General features: G+C 37.9%; 1 pseudogene; it reads left to right on the top strand.

Moving 5' to 3' along the window:
• Positions 1-20772: 20772 nt before the first annotated feature.
• LOC100343199 (DNA-directed RNA polymerase II subunit RPB4 pseudogene) lies at positions 20773-22346 on the top strand (annotated as a pseudogene).
• The last annotated feature ends 2490 nt before the right edge of the window (positions 22347-24836 follow it).

Here is a 24836-nt window from a genome sequence, read left to right as displayed (position 1 = left end):
AAGATTAAATCTGCAATACAGTCACCCACCACCAACCAAAAGAGTCCTAGACCAGATAGTTTCACTGCTGAAGTCTGTTAAACACTTTAGGAAGTAATAACACCACTTCTTCTAGAACTATTCCAAACTTTCAAAATGGAGAGAAACCTCTGACTTCATTCAATGAGGCCAAAATTATCTTAACTGAAAAACCAGACAAGGATAAAAGAAAACAAATCAACAAAAAATAACTACAGACCAATATCCCTGAGGAAAAAATATGCAAACTACTCAAAAAATACTACAAAATGAATCCAACAACTCACAAAAATATAATTCATCCTAATTTAATGGGACTCATCCCAGCGATACAAGGATGGCTAAACATATATTAATCAATGCATGTGATAGTTCACATCAACATAATGAAGAAAAAATAGACACAGAGAAAGCAGTTGATTAAATAAACATCCATTCATGATTAAATAACAACTTGGAACAAATTATGCATAGAAGGAACATCCTCAATACAATAAGGCCTTGATATGACAAATCCATAGCAACAACAGAATGAATGGAGAAAATTTGGAAGCATTTCCACTAAGATATGGAACCAGACAAAGCACTCTACTACTACTGCTTTTACTCAGTGTAGTTCTGGAAGTTTTAGCCAGAGCCGTAAGGCAAGAGAATGAATCAAAAAGGAAGAAATAAACTTATCTGTGTTTGCAAATGACATGATTCTGTGTAAAGAGGAGCCGAGTCCACCACGAGACTATTAGAACTTGTAAGTGAATTCATGAAATTACAAATTCATGAAAATTACGGGATACAAAATCAATACATAAAAACAAATGGTATTTTTATACAGCAACAAAGATCTTTCTGAGAGAACTAATGAGATGAAGTCCACTCACAATATTTTGGATAAATTTAAGGATGTGAAACACCTGTTCCATGAAAATTGCAAAATAATAACCAAACAATAATCAAATGAATTGAAAAGATACACAAAAAATGGTAAGGTCTTCTTCATTCATAGGTTGGAAGAATTAATTTATCATATGATCCAAAGGAATTTGCAGACTCAGTGCAATCCCCAGAATGCTAATTCACAGAATTAAAAAAAAAAAAAAAATCCTAAAAATCATATGGAAACATAAATTCCCTAAATAGACAAATCATTTTAAACAATGATAAGAAAGTTGGAGGCATCACAACACTAGATTTCAAGACATTCTACAGGGCTATTACAATCAAAACAGCATGGTACCGACATAAATTAGGCACATAGATCAATAGAATAAATTAGAAACCCCAGAAATAAACTCCCATATCTATAACCAGCTTATCTTTGACAAATGTACTGAAACGTTCCCTTGAGAAAGGATAGTCAATGGTGTTGGGTAAACTTGATTTCCATATACAGAAATTTGAAACAAACCTTTATGCTTTATATATAAAAATCAACTCAGAATGGATCAACTATCTGAATTTAAGATTTGAAACTATCAGAGGAAAATATAGAAGAAATAGTCTATGGAATTGACAAAGGCATCGACATTTATAAGACTCCAAGAGCATAGGCAATAAAAATAAAAATAGATAAAGGGGTTACATGAAACTAACCTTCTAACAGCAAAGGCTGTAATCAACAGAGTGAAGATACAGCTGAGAGAATGGGAGGAAGTATTTGCACAGTAGTCATCTGACAAACGATTAATATGTAGATTATATAAGGAGTTCAAGGAAAGCAAAGCCAACAGAGCAATCTGATGAAGAAATGGCAAAGATTCTGAATGACAGTTTTCAGAAGAATAAACACGAACAGACCGAAAACCATGGTGCTCAGCATCACTAGGCATTAGGGAAATGCAAGTAAAGAACTTTTAAAAAATGGTGAAGTACGATCTCACTGCAGTTAGAATGGCTATCATGAAAAAGTCAAAGAATTCTTGTGAAGATGTAAAATAAAGGGAACTAACATTCTGTTGGTGGTAACACAAATTATTTAATACCATTATAGAAAAACTAAAAATATATCAACCATATGACCCAATTATCCCATTTCCAAAGGAAACGAAGTCAGTAAATGAGATACCTGTATTTTCATTTTATTACAGCTCCATTCACAGTAGAAAGGATATGAAATCAATCCACATGTTCATCAACTGATGACTAGATAAAAGAAATGTGGTATATATCCCAGATAGAATAATAATCATCAAAAATAATGAAATATTGATGTGTATGACAAAATCAATGGAATTGAAGATCATTTTGCTAAGTGAAAAAAACAGAAAGAAATGCAAATACCACATTTTCTCTCATTTGTAGAACTTTATACTAGTAAAATGTATTAATGTCATATTATTTTGTATATAGGTATTTAAAATAAGTTTTCTTCAAGGAATATGTACCTAATAGTATAAAGCCAAATTCCCCAATTTCAAAGCTTTTTAATGAATCTCACATTATATGGTATTTTTTTTTTTTTGACAGGCAGAGTGGACAGTGAGAGAGAGAGACAGAGAGAAAGGTCTTCCTTTTGCCGTTGGTTCACTGCGCATCGCACTGATCTGAAGCCAGGAGCCAGGTGCTTCTCCTGGTCTCCCATGCGGGTGCAGGGCCCAAGCACTTGGGCCATCCTCCACTGCACTCCTGGGCCATAGCAGAGAGCTGGCCTGGAAGAGGGGCAACCGGGACAGAATCTGGCGCCCCCACCGGGACTAGAACCTGGTGTGCCAGCTCCGCAAGGCGGAGGATTAGCCTATTGAGCCACGGTGCCAGCCACATTATATGGTATCAATACATACACTTTGCTTTGAAAATATTTTGTATGTGTTAATACGTAATATTTATATATGAAGAGAATATAGTTAAATGTTAAAATTGTAAAAAAAAGATATTTTTTTGAAAAATTCAATTATGACTTTATTTGAGTAAGAATACATGATTGTGCTACTTTCCTCTTTTATATTTTTCTTTTTGGTGTATTTTCTTCTTATTTTTTTAATTTTCTTTTTTTAATCTATTTACTTGAAAAAGCAGAGACAGACACAGACAGAAAGTGAGATCCCATTTGATGATTCACTTCACTCCCCAAGCACCCAAAACAGGGCTGAGACAAAGTCAAAGCCAGGAGCCAGCCTACAGCTTGAGTCTCCACATGGATGTCAGGTAGCCAACTACTTGAGCCCTCATCACTAACTACCAGAGTGTGTGTTAGCGGGAAGACAGAATTAAAAACAGAGCTGCAACTTGAATCTAGGCATTCTGACAGAGGATGCCAGAATCACAAGTGACATCCTAGTCACTATGTTACACACCTAATCAAATAAATTTCCAAATACAAAAACTAGAAATAGTGAATTGTAACAGAAAATTATGATAACATTCCAGTTATGATGATCAGCATTTAAGTATTTGGATCATGTTAACAATTAGGTATAAGTTTTGGTCTTAATTTTAAAGACTGTCTAGGTAATTTTTTTTCCTATTAGAGGAAGTGAAAGGACATGGCAGAATTTAAAAATAAAACAACTTCAAACAAGAGTAAACCATGAGTCCATATAATGTATTGAGTTCTGTTGTTTCTTTTCCTAGGCAGTGAAATAGCAACCAAGGCTGCATATATAAAATCTGAAAAGGATACAAATATGAGTACTTCAGAATGTAGCTTACTACTCATTCAACATGTTCACATTGTAAGGCATTCAGTATGATTTATTTCCTCAAAAAAAAGTACATAGACACAAACATTTTTGAATCTCACTCAAAAAAAAAAAATTATCCAAGGGTGGTGCTGTGGGATAGTAGGTTAAGCTTTCACCTGCAGCATCAGCATCCCATATAGGCTCTGGTTCCAGTCCCAGCTGCTCCACTTCTCATCCAGCTCTCTAGTGATGGCCTGGAAAAGTGGTGGAAGATGGCTCAAGTGCTTGGGACCCAGCACCCACATGTGGGACCCATAAGAAGCTCCTGTTTCCTGATTTTGGATTGGCCCACCTCTGGCCATTGTGACCATTCTTGGAGTGAACGAGTAAATGGACGACCTCTCTCTGTCCCTCTCTCTCTTTGTCACTGTGCCTCTCAAATAAATAAATAAATCTTTAAAAAGTTATCCAACAGTCTGTATAAATTGTCAATATTCTAAAAAGAAATAGCTTTTCATATTCTGTGAAAGGATTCAATTTTTTTTTGGGGGGGGACAGGCAGAGTTAGACAGTGAGAGAGAGAGAGAGAGAGAGAGATCTTCCTTTTTCCGTTGGTTCACCCCCCAAGTGGCCACTACGGCTGGCACCTTGTGGCCGGCACGCCGCGCCTATCCGAAGCCAGGAGCCAGGTGCTTCCTCCTGGTCTCCCAAGCGGGTGCAGGGCCCAAGGATCTGGGCCATCCTCCACTGCAATCCCGGTCCATAGCAGAAAGCTGGACTGGAAGAGGAGCAACAGGGACAGAATTCAATGCCCCAACCGGAACTAGAACCCAGGGTGCTGGCGCCGCAGGCAGAGGATTAGCCTAGTGAGCCACGGCGCTGGTAGGATTCAATTTTTAGAAAAACACACATTTTTTTGATAAAAAGTTATATCTTAGCTAAATTATCAATATGAATGGAAATGAACATCCAGTAGTTTTTTTTTCTAATTGATGATACTTTGTTATAGTTTTTATTTGGATTTTCCTGATAGCTAGTGATTCTACTATTTTTCATATATTTCTATTCGACAAATTGACTTCTTCATTTCTAATATTTCAATGGATTACACTCCAATATATGGATGTCCTGACAGAAATTTTCATCCATATCATGCACTAATTTATTTATCTTACTTGTTTGTTTAATTATTTTCATTTTTTTGTTGTTGTTTTGTTTTGTTTTTAGTAATCTTATTCTTTTGAATTCCTTTCAGGCATTTCATTGATCTCTTTGTCTTCACATTCTGCATTCTAAATGGAAGTGTTGTTGTGATCCTTTTGGGAAATCATATGGTCTCCTTTGATCATGTTTCTTATATTTCTATGTTTATTCTTAGGCATTTTTGGAAACACTGTTGGCTTTCTCTTGTAATGGCTTTTATCTTTGAAATATGCATCTATGGAAAGTGAAGTGTCTTTCCTTCAGTGGATATCCTCCAATGGATTTGGTTCTAGTTGAGGCCAGGGAGCTCTTTTCAGTGCTTGAGGATGGCCAAGTGTCCCAGGTGACACCCAAGCTGGCCATGGTAGATCTCCTATATTGTCGGGGTGGGGGTGGGGGAGTATGATGATGTTGGCTGGCATGATCAAAGCCTCACCTCCTCTTTACCAAGGTGATCAGTGTCTGGGTAGCCTGTAGTGACTACACATCCTACCCCTGCACGTACATGATTCACACAAAGGATCTGTACAGTCCTCAGTGTAAGCATGGAACTTTCTGCAATGACCCACCCCAGGCACTTGGGGAATTCTGAGCCTCTGAAGTCAGACAGTAATTGCTCAGAGACCCAGCTATACCTCACACCTATTGTGCAGTCACAGAATTCCCATAGTCACGGCACACAGGTTTCCATAATGAAAGAGAGCAGGGGCTACATCCTCTGCCCCATCAGCCTGCCCCATCCATAGAGACAGCAGAGGCATTTCCAGAACCTGCTGCATGTTGGTGCTCTGCCTTGGCAGATTGAGTCCAGGTACCTGTGGTAGAGTTGGGGGAGGGCAGTGTATCACATACCTTAGTGGGCAACCTGCTTTCTACCAACCCTGTAGGTCAGACTCAAAATGAGTATGGATTCATTCCTCTGATAAAGTCCCCCAGCTGAATACATGTGAACCACAGCAGCTTCTGCTCACATTAAGATGGATTTTCCTTCATGTTAGTAGCCTTGCACACTTTTAGGGGGCTAGGAAGAAGGCAAGATTCTCTCCCTTCATTGAGTTAGGTGGGCACCCTGCTCCCTTCCTCCCCCAACTAGTGCTCCAGGTCAGACTCAAAGTCAGTGTGGTCTGCCCTGGGCTCCCACAGATTTCTCTCACTTCACTTCAAGAATATAGCATTTCCTCCAGACACTTGCTGCAAGACTCATTACAGGTGGTGACCCTGCTCCTACTACACGTTCGTGCTGACCACTCTGCTCCATGATATCTCTTCTTTCTGTAGAATTTTCACTACAAACTTCTCTCCAACTCGTCCCTGGGAACTTGAATTTACCTTTGATTGCATTTGTTCATGCATCAATCAAATTTTTAAGTCTACATATTGGGTTGATAGTATTGTATCAATGCCAGTGCTATGATTTTGATAACTATATTTTTATGGAAAATTTCCCTGTTTTTAGGAGATATATGCTGACATGTTTCATGCCAAGGGAAACATATCTATAGTTTATTATCACATGATTAAAAATATAAATAAATTGTAGGTGATAGATATACAGAATAATAAAGCTTACACAATAAAATTTTCACATTTGGAGGTTATAGCTAAAGAAAATATAGAAATATCAGTGCTGTTCTTACAAGTTTTCTATAAACGAGTGATGTTAAAATAGAACACTTAAAAGAAGAGTGATGTGCCTCCATTCACTCTATTTATTATTGTCTGTGATAGTTGATCTCATAAAATATTTAAATGAGGCATTGCAGGATGACTCATCACATTATGCTTTAAGAACACTCTAGTTTAATGTAAACATATAAACTATTCTTAAAAATATATAAACAACAATCTAAATATAACTTGACCATTGCCTTCTTCCTCAAACCTATAATATTCTAGTCATTTTAGACACCTTCATCCTATCAATACCCCTCTGGATCTTCACCAATAGATCTTTCATTGTATATCTAGCTAGCAAAAAATCATCCCATCCACAGGTTTTGGTGTTTTTTTTAATTTTAATTTTTAAGATAAGCAAAGTTTATTGAGTGTCATGTGGGTATTTCTTTAAAAATATCTATGCATTTACTTGAAAAGTAGAGTTACAGAGAGAGAAGACAGAAAGAAAAAAGAATCTTGCATCCGCTGATTCACTCCCTGGAAAGCTCCAGTGGCTAAGGCTAGACCAGGCAGAAACCAGGAGCCTAGAACTCCTTCTGGGTCTCCCACGTGGGTGTAGGGGCCCAAGACTTGAGCCGTCCTCTGCTGCTTTCCCAGGCACAGGATCAGAAGTGGAGTAGCCGGGACTCCAGCCTGTGCGATGTGAGCTGCCTGCATTGCAGGTGGCAGCTTACCCTTTTGTACCACAATGCTGAGTCTCACCGTGGGCCTTTAAATAGCGTGCTCTGAAATTTTTTTCCAAAAATAAGTTTTTAATTGAATTGGCTTCCAGAATTACTTACAGAATTATACAAAACATAATCAAAGATTTAACTTAAGTATAAGTGATTAGATATTGCCATTCTGTTTTGATCTTTGGTTGAATATTATCTGTTTCTTTTCTATTTTTATGTGCACATTGGGTGTTTTCTAGGTGAAACAAGGAACCATATTTTATGATTTATGAAACATTAGGATTTATGGAACATTATATCAATTAATTTTTCATTTTCTGGATTTTAAATTATATGTTGATTAAATAGGTTAAGTATGATGTAAAATCAAATACTAAATTCATACTGTTATACAATCATCAGATATTGGTTGCTCATATTATTTTACCTATATATATTCTTTAATTATTAAGGGAAAAATTAGTAACTTTGTAACCAAATGCCCTAGTAAAAATTCTGCTACTTCACTTAGAAATTGGGCTGCAGTTGCTGATGTATAAATTCTCATTGTGCATTGTCTAATTTAGAATAGTTTTGCAAAACAGCAAGAAACCATATAATTAAGAATTTGACATATATGTTGATTAATAATCCACTTTGCTTTAAATAAGTCGCTTGAATATTTTGATTTAGAGAAAGCATAGGGTATAGTTGCATATACAACTACTCATATATTCATGATTTTATTCTTTAAAGAATTGTAAGCCCCTCCCTTTGATGGATAGGGTAGAGGGGTATATAAATCATGAACAAGATTTGTACCCTCATGAGAGAGACCCCAGAGAGCTTCCTCACTACTTCTGCCACATGAGGTTACAGTGAGACTAGAGTCCTTTATGAGAAAGCAGGTCCTCATCAGAAACCAAAAATTGTCAGCACCCTGAATTTGGATTTCCCAGCTTCCAGAGCTATAGGAAATGAAGTTCTGTTGTTTATAAACCACAGTATTTTTATTATAGCTCTCTGATCAGATGAAGAAAATGCTCCAGCTCCAGTCCACGTCTGAGAGAAATGAAGCAATTATAAGGTTCAGATGTAAAGTACAGACATTAAATCTATTAAATCTATTAATGTCTATCACAGACATTTAGCAATCTGTCACTTTCCTTGGTCATCAGTATCCCATCTGCAGTTGACAGTTACTGACAGAGAAGGATAGATACAGATGCTTCTTAATTAGGTCTATGAACCGATGCATACAACAGTATAGGCTGGGCAGCTCTTGAGACTAGAAAGTTTAATTGATACAATGAAATGCAACAAACAAGTAAAATTTTAATGAATTTTTTAATGATTTTTTGTTTTTCTTTATTGTAAGGTAGAGTTACAGACAGTGAGAGAGAGAGAAAGAGAGAAAGGTCTTCCTTCGGTTGTTCACTCCCCAAATGGCCGCTATGGCCTGTGCTGCACCGATCTGAAGCCAGGAGCCAGGTACTTCCTCCTGGTCTCCCAAGCGGGTGCAGGGACCCAAGCACTTGGGCCATCCTCCACTGCCCTCCCAGGCAACAGCAGAGAGCTGGACTGGAGGAGGAGCAGCCAGGACTAGAACCCAGTACCCATATGGGATGCCGGCGCTGCAGGTGGAGGATTAACCTAGTGCACCATGGCACCAGCCCCAATGAAATTTTCAAAAACAAGTTCATCCTTATATGAGAAACCTGCTGCCCATACCTATACTGATTGTATATGATTTTATTGATACATAGAGAGAAGACTTCATGTATTTCATGGATAGAATTCTAAGAAGATAACCATATTCCCTCCATTCTTCCCTCCCTTAATCTTTCTGTTCTTTTTTATATTTCCTTTAATTTTTACAATGACACACTTTGAATTTATTTTACAATTACAGGCTTAATTCACCACTGACCATAATGTTCAACAAGTAATAATTAGAAAGATCACCATTCCACAGGAATATAGACAAGGACTATACACAATAATCAAATCATAAGATGTCAGTTTCATCTTATACATTTTTTTGGTGTTCTATATTCTTCAAAATGGTAAGCAGATGAATAGACATAACACTAGTTTATAACATCTACTATTTTTAGTTAAACTATGAATTCATCATGTCCAAAAAAAGATGTTAAGTTGAATTCCCTTTCTGGGCTGTTCATTTATTTAATTTAAAAGCAGTGGACTGATGAGGCAGGTATTTAGCCTAATGGTAAAGACATTCATGTTCCATATCAGAATGCCTGGGTTTAATGTATGCCTATAGTTCCTGACTCCAGCTTCCTACTGATAGGAACCATCAGAGGCAGTGATGGTAGTTCAATTAGTTGGGTTCCTGTTACCCACATGGCAAACATGGGTTTAATAACTGGCTCTTGTCTTTGATCTGGCCCAGCTTTGGTAGTTATGGGCTTTGAAAAATGAACCAACAAATAGGAGCTGTCTCTTTTTGTCACTCTTTGTGCCTTGTCTCTCTTTGTGCCTCTCTGAGTCTCAAAAAATAAATAACTTTAACTAAAAAATAAAAACAAAGAATTAAACACACTTAATTCAGCAAAGCAATGAGTATTTATGATGCTTCTATGAAGCTAAAAAAGAAATTTTGTCATGGTATTTCTTTCTTATTCTAATTTCCTAGCATTTACCTTCACTATTATTTACATTTTCACTATCTCTTTTGAAATATATACTGGACTTACAAAAATGCGTTTAATCTTTACATATTACTGATGGAAATGAAAAACAGTCTATGCAAAACTAGTAATGGAGAATTCAATAAATCTAATACAATTATGCATGCATTGACCCCTTTGATCAACATTTTCATTTCTCTCCCAAAGATTTACTGCCAAAAGATAAACAAATAAATGTATATGTGATAATATTCCTTGTAATATTTTAAAATTTCTATATATTGTACATAATTCAAATGTTCATAGCGTACTGGTTTAATAAATTATGATATAGTCATATTGCATAAATCTCCAATGTGAATAAAAATATATACAGTCAGTTATAAAAATATTCATAGCATATTTTTAAAGTTAAGTAGAATACAATCCTCATAATTCAAACACTATCACTTAAAATCATAAGGGGAAATTTAAAAATAAATAAGTATTCATTTTCATTCCTAAATTGTTTCTTTTTTAAGATTTATTTATTTTATTTGCAAGTCAGAGTTACACAGAGAGAGGAAAGGCAGAGAGAGAGGTCTTCCATCCAGTGGTTCACTCCCCAATTGGCCCCATCGGCCGGAGCTTCGCCAGTCCGAAGCCAGGAGCTTCTTCCGGGTCTCCCACGTGGATGCAGGGTCCCAAGCACTTGGGCCATCTTCTACTGCTGTCTAGGACATATCAGAGAGCTGGATGGGAAGAGGAGCAGCCAGGACTAGAACCAGAGCCCACATGGGATGCCGGCACTTCAGGCCAGGGTGTTAACCCGCTGTGTGCCACGGCGCCGGCCCCCCTAAATTGTTTCCAAAACTTCGTGCCTTGAAAGAAAAACTACACTGGAATTCCCCTGGCACTCTAAATTATTTGACAAAATATAAAAAGTAGCTGTTTTCAGACAGAAAAATTGGAGGCATAGGACTGTGATTTGTGAAAGAAGAAAAGTTCATGAGGTAAGTATCATTTACTCTTTGGATTTCCTCCTACTCAGAATCTTCTGGAACAGTAGATAAGGTAGAACACAAGGAGAGCCCACAATCTAGCTGCACTGAGGAGACAGGAATCATGACGAGGGACTCAAAACTAGATAGTAGGAGAGTTTATTTTTTTAGAGAAAAAGGAGTGGAGCAGCAGGGATGGAAAGCTGTGAATCTATGTGAGAAACCCTCAGAGATCCTTGGCCAAGTCATACAGGCTGCATGGATGTAGCAGGTGTTCCACTGAGACTGGAACTGAAATACCAGAGACTGTAAACAGCCAGAGGCATTGGGGTCTCAGACCAGCCAGAATGGAAAAGCCTGATAAAGCATCAAAATGAATAGGACTGATAACCACCTGTCCAAAATGATGGATTCTCCAGTATCTGAATAATTTTAAAAAACAAGTTTATTTTATTTGAAAGAAAGAGTGATAGAAAGAAAGAGAGGGAGACACAGAGAGACATCTTTTATCCACTGCTTCATTCCCCAAATGGCCACATCTTCCATGGCGGGGCTAGGGGGAAGTCAGTAGCCTAGAACTCCGTCTGGGTCTCCCACATAAAATGGAGGGGCCCAGGTACTTGGGCCATCCTCTGCTGTTTTCCCAGGTGCATTGGCAGGGTGCTGGATTGGAAGTGGATTTTCTAGGTAGGACTCGAACCAGCACTCTGTATGTGATGCCAGTATTATGGCAGCAGCTTAGCTCACTGCACCACAATACCAGCCTTCAGAATTTGTTCCACTGCTTATGCACTAACAGCCTTGGAGAACAAAGCTTAGTATTTTTTAGAAGGTGGAAAGATAATTGAGACTGTAAAACAAATCATGCAAAAATTATGCACTCAATAGAAAGTAAAAAAAAAAGCACATTGCAAAAGCAGAAAAAAACGTGATTCATATTCACGAAAATGATTAATAGATTATAAAACAAAAACAATAATCTGAAATTAAAAACTTAAAATCTTAATGTGTTTAATAGTATTTGGAGACCTCAAGAAAGAGGTCATATACTTCAAAGGAGATATCCAAAATGAAAATAGAAACAAAAGGCTTTCACATAAAAGAATCATGATTTGATACGAGACAACATAAACTGGTAACATATATGTAATTTGAGTCCCAGAATAAGAATTGAAAGAATATGGACAAGCAGCAGCCATCTGAAAAAGTAGTGATCAAGGATTTCCTAAATTTGCTGGAAAATATTAACCTGTAATTCTAAGATCAAGACAGAAAGTAAACAAAAAAGCAATTCCAGGCAAACCTGTGGCAAGCTGCTGAAAACAGAGATAAGAAAAATCCATTGCAGTTTTCTAAACAACAACAAAAAAACCATTACGTAAGAGTGAAACGACTCTGAATAACATCTGACATTCGTAAGAAACAAGTAGGGGTCACATATAAAGACATGACATTTTCAAAGCACTGAAGAGAAAAAAAGAAAATGCTAGTCCTGAAATCTGTTTCCAGGAAAAATATTCTTGAAAATGAGGGTGATGTCAAGACAATCCAAAAAATTCCTCCAACCTTAATACAAAAGAGAAATCACAAATGTAACAATAAATTGAAACCAAATGATAATCAAATACAATAGATTGAAAAGTGTGTGAAATCAGAATTTCATGTTAAATTCCTGATGGACACACAAAGAACACATTGCAGCAGGCACTTAGAAATCTGCAAAGGGCATCGCTGTACTCTCATTCTGAGAACAGATTGATAGCTTTAAATGAACTCACTGGGGTTATAAAGGCACAGGGCAACCCTCTGGACTGAAATCTAAGCAAAGACTGGCACTTCCAAAGAGAAACACATAACAAATTCTGGTCTCTAGATGGTGAAGCATGGGAGTACAATACAACAAGAAGAAGGTGATTAAAAGTTTTAATGCATTTCTGAAGGCCAACTATTGACTGAATTGAGAATACAGAACTCCTGAGAGCTATGCCCAAATGGTGTTCTAGCATTAGCAGGCTTTTATTCACTGAACCAATTTCAGCTCACAGGAAAGAATACTGGCAGGGTAGGAGGACCAAAGAAAGCTTCAGCTGGGAAAGGAGCCCTGAAGGAATGGACCTGCCACAGCTCTACCAAAAGTCTCCACTGACATCTTTCTGCCCTGTCGCCCCTGGGAGGAAAAATCTGAATCATTACCCTAAGGCACACTTGAGAACCAACTACTACTGGGAAAATACAACAAAAATTGCCTTAAAAAAAAGAGATATATTTATTTACTTGAAAGGCAAAGTTACAGAGAGGCTGAAGGAGAGAGAGAGAGAGAGAGAGAGAGAGAGAGAAAGTCTTCCATCCTATGGTTCACTCCCTAGATGGCCGCAACTGCTGGAGCTATGGTGATCCGAAGCCAGGAGCTTCTTCCAGGTTTCTCATACGGGTGCAGCAGCCCAAGTCCTTGGGCCATCTTCCCCTGCTCTCCCAGGCCATAGCAGAGAGCTGGATCAGAAGTAGAGCAGCCGAGCTGGCGCCGCGCCTCAACAGGCTAATCCTCCGCCTAGCGGTGCCCACACACCGGGTTCTAGTCCCGGTCAGGCCGCCGGATTCTGTCCCCATTGCCCCTCTTCCAGGCCAGCTCTCTGCTATGGCCCGGGAGTGCAGTGGAGGATGGCCCAAGTGCTTGGGCCCTGCACCCGCTTGGGAGACCAGGAGAAGCACCTGGCTCCTGCCATCGGATCAGCACGGTGCGCCAGCTGCAGTGCGCTGGCCGCGGCGGCCATTGGAGGGTGAACCAACGGCAAAGGAAGACCTTTCTCTCTGTCTCTCTCTCACTGTCCACTCTGCCTGTCAAAAAAAAAAAAAAAAAAGTAGAGCAGCCGAGACTTGAACCAGCACCTATGTGGGATGAAAGAACTGCAAACAGTGGCTTTACCTGTTATGCCACAGTACTGCCCCCCCAGAATCACTTTTTACCTCCAATAAATGAAACAAACAAACAACAACAACAACAACAGCAACAACAACAACAAAAAAAACGTGGACCTCAGACAATTTGATTCACTGCAGCTGCAAGAGCAGGAAGTGCTCTCTTGTACATGATTCAACAAAAACATGGTGGAGGGAGCAGGTGTTTGGCACAACACTTCAGATCATTTGGGACAGCTGCATCCCGTATCGAAGTGCCTGGATTCAGATATCAACTCCACTCACAATCCCAGCCTCCTATGAAGTAGCCAGTGATGGCTGAAGCAGTTGGGTCACTGCTACCTGTGTGGGAGACCCAGGTTGGGTACCAGGTTTGGCCTGGCCCTGCCTCAGCTGTTGTAATGTTGTTGGTTTCTAAGAATGACCCAGTAAATGAGGGTCTCTCTCTTTCCTTCTTCCTCTTCCTCTTCCTCTCTCTCTCTCTTTCTCATACACACACAATCCTTTCAAATAAAATAGATAAAAAATAAAAAGACATAAGGAATATTTTTACTATCATTTGTAGAGAGGGAAGAATAATGGCAAATCCCCTCAACAACAGAAACACCTGTCCCTATTCTCCATCAGTGGGGTGGTGTGCATTGGGCAGCAAAGAACAGGAGAAAGGGGGTCTGCCTCTGAGTAAGGAGAGCAGAGGAAAGAGGAGATGCTTTCTGAAGTGCAGTCCCTTAAAGAAAGCATCAAGCAGAGGATGAGACAGGAGCAAGAGAAAAGAAAATGAAATTAAAAAACCCTTTCAGCAACTAGGCTGTACCCCGAATAAAAGGTATTTCTAGAAGACTCTGAAGCCCTGTGCATATCTTTTAGAAAAAGAAATGAGGTATTATCACATTATTTTATGAGAACAGTCTCTCTCTCTCTTTAAAGATTTATTTATTTGAAAGAGATTTATACACACACACACACACACGAGAGAGAGAGAGAGATATCTTCCATTTGTGGTTCAATCCCTAAATGACTCCAAAGGCTGGCACTGGATCAAGCTGAAGCCAGGAACCAGGATCTCCTTCCAGAGACCAGCTTAACTTTTACAAAATCCTGTCAAAGATATTACAGGAAGAAAAATAGAGACACAAAATATTAATAATATACAAGTAAGTGCCAATTCACTAATTGAGTATATTGGTTCACATCAGTATACTGATTCACATTATTGCAATCAAGTATAATGCATTGTGATTTGGAGTTTATTCAAGTTGGGCAAATTTCTTTGGATGTTAAAAAACTATTCAATATTATCACGTTGACAGAATAAAGGAACAGAGCCATAAGACTATTTTAACAAATGAAAAAAATCCACTTTTAGAAATATAGTATCTTGATGTACAAAAGCCCCAGTAAGCAAGGTTTAATAGATGATGATCACAAAGAAACTTCTGGTTAACATCATACTAAGCAGTGAGACAGGAAGTGCATTTTCCCCAAGGTTGAAGGAGATTCTGATGTCCACTCTCACTATCTGTCAACATTCCACCCAAGTTCCTGGTCAGTGCAAGAAAAAAACTACAGCATCAATAACATGATCAGGCAAAACTGTGCGATGAGGCAGGAGACAGAGCAAGTGTGCTGTCAGTGCTGATTGCTGTTTGTCATGGTGAGTGCATTTCCACACACAGAGAGGAAAAACAACACAGCCTGGAAGCTAACTAGCGCAGGAGACAGGGCTACAGGAGAAAGCAAGGCCTGTGAGACAGAATGCAGGAGCAGCGATGCACAGTTACAGAACCTGGACTTGCAGAGGGTTCCCCTCAAGTACTCAGCAGAGAACTGATCCGTAATGTATGTGAGGCACCACTTGAAGTCTGAGAAAGAGCCAATAGGAAGATAAAGATGGCACCTTTTCCCAATAGCAGGGAGAGAAAAATTTGATTCATAAGAGATTGGGCAGTAGAACAGGGATGAAAAGCTTAGGATGAAGAGGTAAAACCAAGGAATAATGATTATTGGTATAAACTATTTAGAAATTTAATTTTAACATGGCATAAAAACAAAATGGGAATCTCAGTGTTTCCTTGGTTATCAATCTAACTGAGGTCTCACACCAGCACTGGAAAGTGTGCATAATAGATCAAGATATTAAAGTTCAGAGAAGCTTAGCAAATGGCTTCAAATTTCACTACTGGAATTTACAAAACTAGGACATCAAAAACAGTGATAGGTAATATTCCAGATGGTAAAATTGTAGATGTATAAACAATCATTATAAGTGATGGTTAAATAGATAGAGATATAAAATCAATGAAAGACATACACATGAACTAGCTAGAGTTAGCTTAGCTCACTATAATTGACTGAAGCTTAAAATCTTACTGATGATATCAGGATCAATGAGCTCTTGTCATTTGCAATAATAACAGTTGATCTTTTGTACAATTATTACTGAGGAGTAGAGTTAAATTTTTAATTTTTAATTTTTTATTATACCTACAATCAGTATAGGCCTTTCTGAATGATTTCAAAATTAAGCAGTAGCCAAATGGTCTAAATAAAGAAAATTTCACTCATATTTAAAGTTTGCAAATAAATTCAACAATTTGAAGGCTTGTAGAGATGATATATTTGTTTCATCATTTGTGAAGAACAGCTCCCATGAAAGAGAATACTTATTGACAAATTTTTACTTCAATGAGAAATTCTGTCATAAAGACAGAAGATAGAGCATATTAATTTTTTGTGGTATTGATGGGGCAGCAGGCAAAACTATAATCTATATTTGAACATTATAGTTTGACATAATACTTGTTTTCCAAATCTTTTTCATAAGATTTATTTTTTCTTGTTTGTAAGGCAAAGTTACACACAGATAGAGGGACACACACACACACACACACACAAAATCTTCCATCTGCTGGTTCATTTCCCAAGTCTGGGCCAGGCCAAAGCCAGTATCCAGGAGCTTCTTCTGGGTCTCCCTCGTGGGTGCTGGGGACCAACACTTGGGCCATCCTTCACTGCTCTCCCAGGCCATTAGCAGGGAGCTGGATCAGAAGAGAAGCAGCTGGGACTTAAACCAATGCCCATATGGGATGCTGGCACTGCAGGCAGAGGCTTAGCCTACTATACCACAGTGATGGCCCCTCCCATATGATTTTTGTTCACGGGCTTGCCCTACAATGTATAACAGCTGTGAAGCTAGGACATATAGATTTCACTTCTTTATCCTGAGTATTATACATACTAAAACTTTAATATTAATTAGAGTAAATCAATTGATAAGCCAAACAGAATGTCTCTAGTAAACTTAATATACTAATCAATGTCCCTCACTCACAGAAATAATTGGAAGGTTTACATTAATTAAAAATCCTTTATATGCATGCTCTTACTTGTTTGCATGCTAAGGGACAGATGAGATCTTTTGCAGCACTGTGTGGAGAATCCCAAATACCATGGGACAAATACTTTGTTCAAAGGGCAATGCTACTAAAGAACTGGTTGAAATAGCCAAGTAGTTGTGTGGTGTCACATGATGTAATAGTGATATTCTAACTTGCGATCGACAGTGGTGGAACTCGACATTATTTTCAGGAATTTTGAGCATATCATTAAAATAATGGGAAATCACAGAAAAGTGTTGGGGTGGGGAAAGGAATCACAGTTACCCAATTCAGCAAATGAAAATAGCTCCTTCTACCATATGATAAATTCTGTTTTAAGTGCTGCTGTGAGTACAAAGATGAACAACGTGTAGTTCCTAAATGAGATTTGTTAAGACAACTTTCAGCTGCAAAACTCTACAATAAATATGCTTATCGGAAAATTATTCTGCTCACAAGTGATAGATGGATTGGATGGAAATACAAATGACAACTATAAATGTACACAAATGAGGTGATAAAAAACCATCGACTGTAAAAATGCTGGTACTTGTTAGAAATGGAAATTGTTCTGAAAGAAGATATTTTAACTTTCCACACAATTAATTTATCATTTATAATTTATGGGTTGAACATTAGATTGTTCTCCTGCACAAATGTTTTATTTTTCCTGCTGGACTACAAGGCTAGGATGGGCATCATATTTTAAAACCTGCATTCCTTGTAATGCCTACTCTAGTAATTTATAAATACTGGACATAGAAAAAATATTGTTCAATTTATACAAAAATATTGTGCTTTTAATTTATCAGGTTGGGATAAATACAGATTCTGACAGAAATAAATATTATTATGAGAATATGCAATGAATTTGGTTAGTTCTCATAAATAGTTCACTATGGAAATAAGATATATAAACATGGAATAAAAACTGGTGTAAACTTTTAAAATCCAATATATAATTTTGGTATATTAAAATCTGACTATATAACCAAAAGAATTCAAGGAAATTCTTTCTTGATTACTGGTAATTGTATTTAGTGAGTTGAATTTGTAATAAAGACCTAATTTCTTCATTAAAACTTCCTGAAAATTATTAGAGTTTAAATGCTAAATGGCAATAATTCTTCCAAAAAGCTTCATAGAACACACAATTAAAACAGTATTAACAGGGCAGTTTCTCATTAGAAAGGCTAAGGCCCAGAAACACATATAATTCAACAGGTATTCACAGGTGGTCTTGTGCTTCAGGTCTTCAGACAGGTTTCTTCCCAAGAAATTGTGTTGCTCCTTATGGCTTATAGCAGCACTACTTGTGTCTGTGATATCAAAATCTCTATCACACATACTACGAATCTCTGGACAAAGAAGTTGTAATGCAGATAGCTTTTTGGAGAACCGAGAAGGACAGAGAACCAAGATTTACATAAAAACAGATACAAAAGGAACAACAACGGATAAAACATAGTTCATTGGTTTTCATTGACCAAATGAATATATGCCAAATTTCCCATATCATGTTCTTCACAGGTGAAGCCTTCCATTAATTATTCACAGATAGCCTCACACTGTGCTGATAAGAATGTATATTGCTTTGTCTTCAGTTACCAAAGACAGCTATTTCATCTTTCTGAGAAATGGTATTGTTGACAGTAAGAGGATGGGTAAAGCAATGGAAAAGAAACCTGTGGGAGCAATTTTCCCCATTTTTAACTAAAGCTACATTTCTTTTCAACCAGCTTGCCTTTAGAAGGAATAAAATTGACTCTAAAAAAAATCAAAGCAATAAATGTGGCTGTTACAGAGTGGCTACCACTCCTGAGGATAAAACCAGCTTGCAGCTGACTTCCAGATATGACCGAAGGCCTCAGGACAGACTCCCCATCTTACACTGAAGTTACAAGATCTTAAATGTATACTGGCAGACACAATTTGGACTTCAAATGTTTCCTAAAAGCATAGATGACCAGTTCTATTTATGTGTACCTATTTTAACAGGATAAAGGCATTAAATGACCTTGAGAGGATTTAAATATAAATGACAGATTAATCCAACCATCCACTCTTACACTTGTACCATCTCTTAAAGTAAAATTAAATAAGTTACCTGTTATTGTTACGATTTTCCTGAATTTCGAGTAAAATATATATTTTCACTTTGACACTTTCCAAACTCTCTTTAACTCTCCTTTATTATTTTAGATAACTGTAATAATTATTTCTTGGTGGCTAAAAGCAAGGCTCCAATATCAGACACAACTGTCTTCAAATATTCTGCAAATGCAAATTCAAGACTGAGGAGCTTAGAGAACTTACTTCACCTCTCTGTACTTGAATGTTCTTATCTTAAACATGAGTAAAAAAATATATATGAAGGACTAAATACAAATACAAACAGTACCCAAAAAATGTAATATGGCTACATTATCCATTAGAAACACACACTTTTTATTTCCATGGTCTCATCAAAACGTGTAATACATAATATAGCTTTTATACTGTAAGGAATCAATGTTATATTTATAACATGATTTGAACACTCTTTGACAATTTATAAGCTGTTAAAATTATACAGAATTTTCCCTTGTAAAGAAGAAAATACATTGGGAATGTCTAGTCTCATTGTTTATTCTTTTATATTATGTCTTCATGTAAGTTATTTATCGCAAGAACTTTGGATGAATTCATTTTAATGTTTCATTTTTCTGTGTTGAGAAACACAGTAGTTTTTCAGAAGTGGTGAGTGGCAAATTGTGATAAGATACTGATAAACGAGGGTGAGAGGTGAAGACAGCAAGAAGAGATCAATTAAACAGATTCTGACTCTTCCACTGGAGCCTCCTTAAAGCATGCGAAAGTCAAAGGGGACCCCTGGCGGCGGCCGGGAGCATAGCCAGAGCTGCAGTCCAGCGGTGTCTACAAAGTACCCTCCATTGTGTCTTTAACAAGTGAGAACATTGCATTTGCTTTTTGATCTATGCTGCTTTTCATAAAAAAAAAAAAAATCGTTCTATTATAAGACGATTCATCAACATGTTTTCAAAAGTCAGAAGCAACTATTCATGTTGTGCAAGTTACTCAAAATAAGGCATGGGAAAGGAAAAGTGCTGTGCAAAATTGTTTTTTCCAACTCAGATATGCAAGTGACAGTGACATGCCCTAGCTCTCAGGTGAGGGGAAACTCTCAGTTTCAGCCCGCGGGGACAGGGCAAAGGGGATTCGGGAATGGGCAGATGATTGCAATCCATCGTGCTTCCTGAAGGTCTCCTAACAATTCAGAACAAGTGTGACAGGATTCCTGCCGCCACTCTGAAGCCCAGCAGGGGCAGCAGGCCGGGTGGTGGAGGCTCAGTGGTGGAAGAGGGAAGTCTCCCAGGTGAAGCACATTTCTCCTGGGTCTCTTGATGGCCGTCCAGTCCGATTACTGTCAGCCTCGTGCGTGCGTGGGTCAGTCAGTCTCTTTGTGGAAATATTCTGCTGACCAGAGTTGGAAGAAGGAACAAGTAACACCTTCTTTTTATGATATTATTTGGTATTGAAATCTGTTGTTTCTAAAAATGCTATGAATGAGAGGTCATTTTGTATATATGAAAATGTAGGATCCCTGTAATGACTTAGTAAGTTTGTTTTCTCTACTGCAAATAGTTGAGCTAACAGTAATTGCAGCCTGCTTCCCTGTCTCTTAAGAGCAAATGAGCTGGCTGTCTGTGGCGGCGCGCGAGACAGCTATGGTGGCCGGTGGCGTTGATCCGCGGGCTGGCGACGTCAAGGAGGATGCTTCACAGCTCATCTTTCCCAAAGAGTTTGAAACAGCTGAGACACTTCTAAATTCCGAGGTGCATATGCTTCTGGAGCATCGCAAGCAGCAGAATGAGAGTGCAGAGGATGAACAGGAACTCTCGGAGGTCTTCATGAAGACTTTGACCTACACAGCCCGTTTCAGTCGTTTCAAAAACAGAGAGACCATTGCCAGTGTCCGCAGCTTGCTGCTCCAGAAGAAGCTTCATAAGTTTGAGTTGGCCTGTTTAGCCAACCTTTGTCCAGAGACTGCCGAGGAGTCAAAGGCCCTGATCCCAAGCCTGGAGGGGCGATTTGAAGACGAGGAGCTGCAACAAATTCTTGATGATATTCAGACAAAGCGCAGCTTTCAGTATTAATCTCCAGACTTCTCGGCTGCTGGAGGGAACCACATGCCCAGCACAGCATCACCTTCCCTGGGTCTGGGGTGTCTTGCACAGAAATGCTACTACATTTCCTCTGGAGAGCACAGCCCAGGATTGGTTCAGGTTGCTGTTGAAATGTGACTGCTAGACCAGGATGAGCACATAGTCTTGGCGTGGCTTTCTAGGGCACCTGGCTTTCTGTGCCAGGAAGAGGGTAGGGGTGAGGTATAAGCTGTTGACTGCCTCATGCTATGGTTTTGGGCTCCCCTGTAGTTATTTTTACTGTTAATGTTTTCATATTTTAATTTGAATGTGTTGATAGTTTTTAGTAGACTGGGACAAGGACATAGGAAACTTATGTAGGGAGAAAACGGTCTTACCTAGATGTGAAAGGAAGAATGAAACCTGACAGGTGTTCATGGCTGTGAGAGTATTGGCGTCCTTGTGCCTAACCCAGGAGGTGGGAAGCAGTGAGATCTAGGGCACCTGTGCTCAGCGTTATGGGGCCCTGAGCCTTGAGGGACATGGCTCCTTAGCCTGTCTTCTTGAAATGTCTTGCAGAGGGTATTTGGAGTAAGTGGTTCATTTTGTTGCTGTCACACAAATTAAGATGTTTCTATCATAGGCCCGACTTGGAGTTCTGAAGACTGGGAAGTCAACTTCAGGCATCCAGTCCATGCCTCTGGCTTGATCCTTAGCAACAGGTGTTCCATCATGGCGGGTGGGATGGGAAGGAGGGTTCCTCTCCTGAGCTTCCTCAGTGGAGTCACTCAACCTTAGGCTGGGTTATAACAAAACATTCTAGAGTTGATTTTTCTGAGGGAAAATAAGCAAGCTTATTTGTATAATTTGAAGGCTTTTCTTTCAGACACTTGCTGGCCATACATGGATTTGTGATGTAAGGATTAAATCAAGGACTGAACAAATTTGGCTTTAAAAGTTGAGGTTGGGCGGGTGAGTGTCATGGTGCAGTGGGTTATCCAGCTGATGGGAGGTATAAAAGAAATAATTTAAGGTCAGGATACTTTTATGTTAACTACTGGTTAAGGCAAAAATAAAATATTTTTATAAATTCAAAAAAAAAAAAAGAGCAAATGAGCTAATTGCATTTATTTGAAATCTTGCATTGGAACTCTGATGAAGGTGAAGACAAGAGCACACTCTGCCTCCTGTTCCTGTTCTTCCTTCTCCTCCATCTTTGTTAGAATGCTGGGTCCTCCACCAGTTGAACAGCCCAAGTTAAAAGGACTAGATTGGGCAACAAGGCTAATGATGCAGAGAACCCTTATTTTCCCAGGGTGGATTTACAACCCACCCTGTCCCAGGTCATTCCTTGTTTCACAATTCTAGTGACTGTGACTTTTTAAGTGAACTCTTCCCTATTTAAAGTAGTTTTTAGAACCAGTGGTCTTTTTTTTTTTTTATTTCCAGAAGTTCCAAAATATATTTTTTCTAATACAATTCTTAAATTTCTTTCCTCATGAAGGAGTTTGTTTGTTACTATTTGCTTTCAATATTCACAATTCCAAAGGTATTCCCAATTTTCTCTGATTTATACAATAATAGTCTATAAAACACCAGTTTTCCTTCTTATCCCAATAATGTGTCCAGGCAACCTTCTTTTCCCATTAACAGAGGCATTTTTTAACTGATGGTATCTCTTGCATATTTTCTCTCAAGCTTTGTATTTTAAGGCATTTTATGCATATGTAATTTATTTTTAATGTTTATTTATTTTTCATAAACTTGAAAGGTAGAAAGAGAGAGAGAGAGAAAAAAAGCAAACAGACTCACATACCCTGCATCTGCTGGTTCACTCCTCAAATGCATGAAACGTCAAAGACTGGGCCAGGCCAAAACCAGGAGCCCAGAATTCCATCCAGGTCTCCCACATTGGAGGCAGCTGGCCAGACCCTTGAGCCATCATCAGTTACCTCCCAGGTGGCATGAGCAGAAAGCTGGATAGGAAGCAGAGCTGTTGGCATTCGAACTGGCATTTTGCTGCTGTGTGCAGGTGTCCCAGGCAATGGCTTATGCCACTGCACAACACCCAATTTCTCTTACTAATCTCATTCCATTATGGATTTGATGTACAGCTGATGGGTAGATTTTACATGACACAACAAATTTTAACAAGAAATCCTAAGACATATCATTTTTAGGAATTTATCATTAATCTTGATTATCCAAAATTATTGCATTCATTAAAATATGTTACTCAAGCATAGTAATCTAGACATTTGGGTGATGAAGGTAGGCCAAGTTTTTATTTGTGTTCATTTTATTTTTTTTATATTTAGTAGTCAAGAATTAGGTATGGTTTTAATTGTGAAATTCCAGAAAATAGGAAGAAAATACATTCAGAGGCTAATATGCAGGTTAAGTAGCTCAGTAAGGTTCCCTGTAGGTCTCTGACTATTAAACAACATAGTGCCTATCAGTGGTCATAAATGCTGGCTGCTGCCACTATGCTGTCACTAGAATCTACAGTGTTCTTAACTAGTACTGCGACTTTCCCTACTACTTTTTGGTGAATTATGTGATCATCTATTTTTTTTAAAATAGATTCACTCATAACAAATGGCCAGAAAATTTATGAAAAAAGTGGCCTTTAAGGAAATACAAATGAAAATGTAGTGAGGTATTATCTCACTGCAATTAGAACAGTTATAATCAGGGATCAGTGTTGTTGCACAGCGAGTTAAGCTCCTGCCTGCTACACCGTTCTCTGTGTTGCTCTGCTTTTATCTTTTTAAAAATGAATATCTCTAATCCAAAAGTGTAAAAACAAATTCTGGCAAAGTTGTGGAGAATAGGGAACTCTTGGTGGGAGTTCAAATTACTATGGCTATTATGGACTGTAACAGGGAGATTCTTAACAATACTAAAAATAGACCAACCATATGACCCCTATCCTAACCTGGGAATATATCCAGGATATATTTAGATATGAAAGAGGTATCTGAACTCCCATTTTTATTACAGCAATATTCATAATAACATCATTCACAATAAATCAACCTAGATATCAATCAGATGACTGGACAAAGTAAATATATGATATAAATATATGATATATATGGTATAAATATATGATAGAATATTGCTCAGCTATAAAAAATAATGAAATTCTGTCATTTGCAACATGGAGACCATTATGCTAAGTGACATGAGTCAGATACAGAGAGATAAATGTACATATTTAATAACAAATGGATATTTAATATAATTTAATCAATATATTTCCCTGAATTATTTCCATTACTTAATAATACATCCTTCTTTCCTGACTTTATTATCTTTGTTATGAATCCTACATTATATGATATTAACATATCTACCCCTACTTTCCAATAATTTTATATATATGCACATATATTTACAATCTTTACTTATGAAATGAATATGTGAAAATGTCAAAATTCTTGAATCTATGCGTGCTCATTGAAATTTTCTTTACATTTTTTGTATTATTGAAATATTTTATATAAAAATAAAAAGGCAACAAAGGAGAAACATTTCATTGAATATAAATGGGAAATTTATCAATTTGTCAAATTTCTTAAATGAATTAAAAT

Source organism: Oryctolagus cuniculus, chromosome 6 (genome assembly GCF_964237555.1).
Source record: "Oryctolagus cuniculus chromosome 6, mOryCun1.1, whole genome shotgun sequence".
Lineage (NCBI taxonomy): Eukaryota > Metazoa > Chordata > Mammalia > Lagomorpha > Leporidae > Oryctolagus > Oryctolagus cuniculus.
This window is presented reverse-complemented; position numbering and strand designations above follow the sequence as displayed.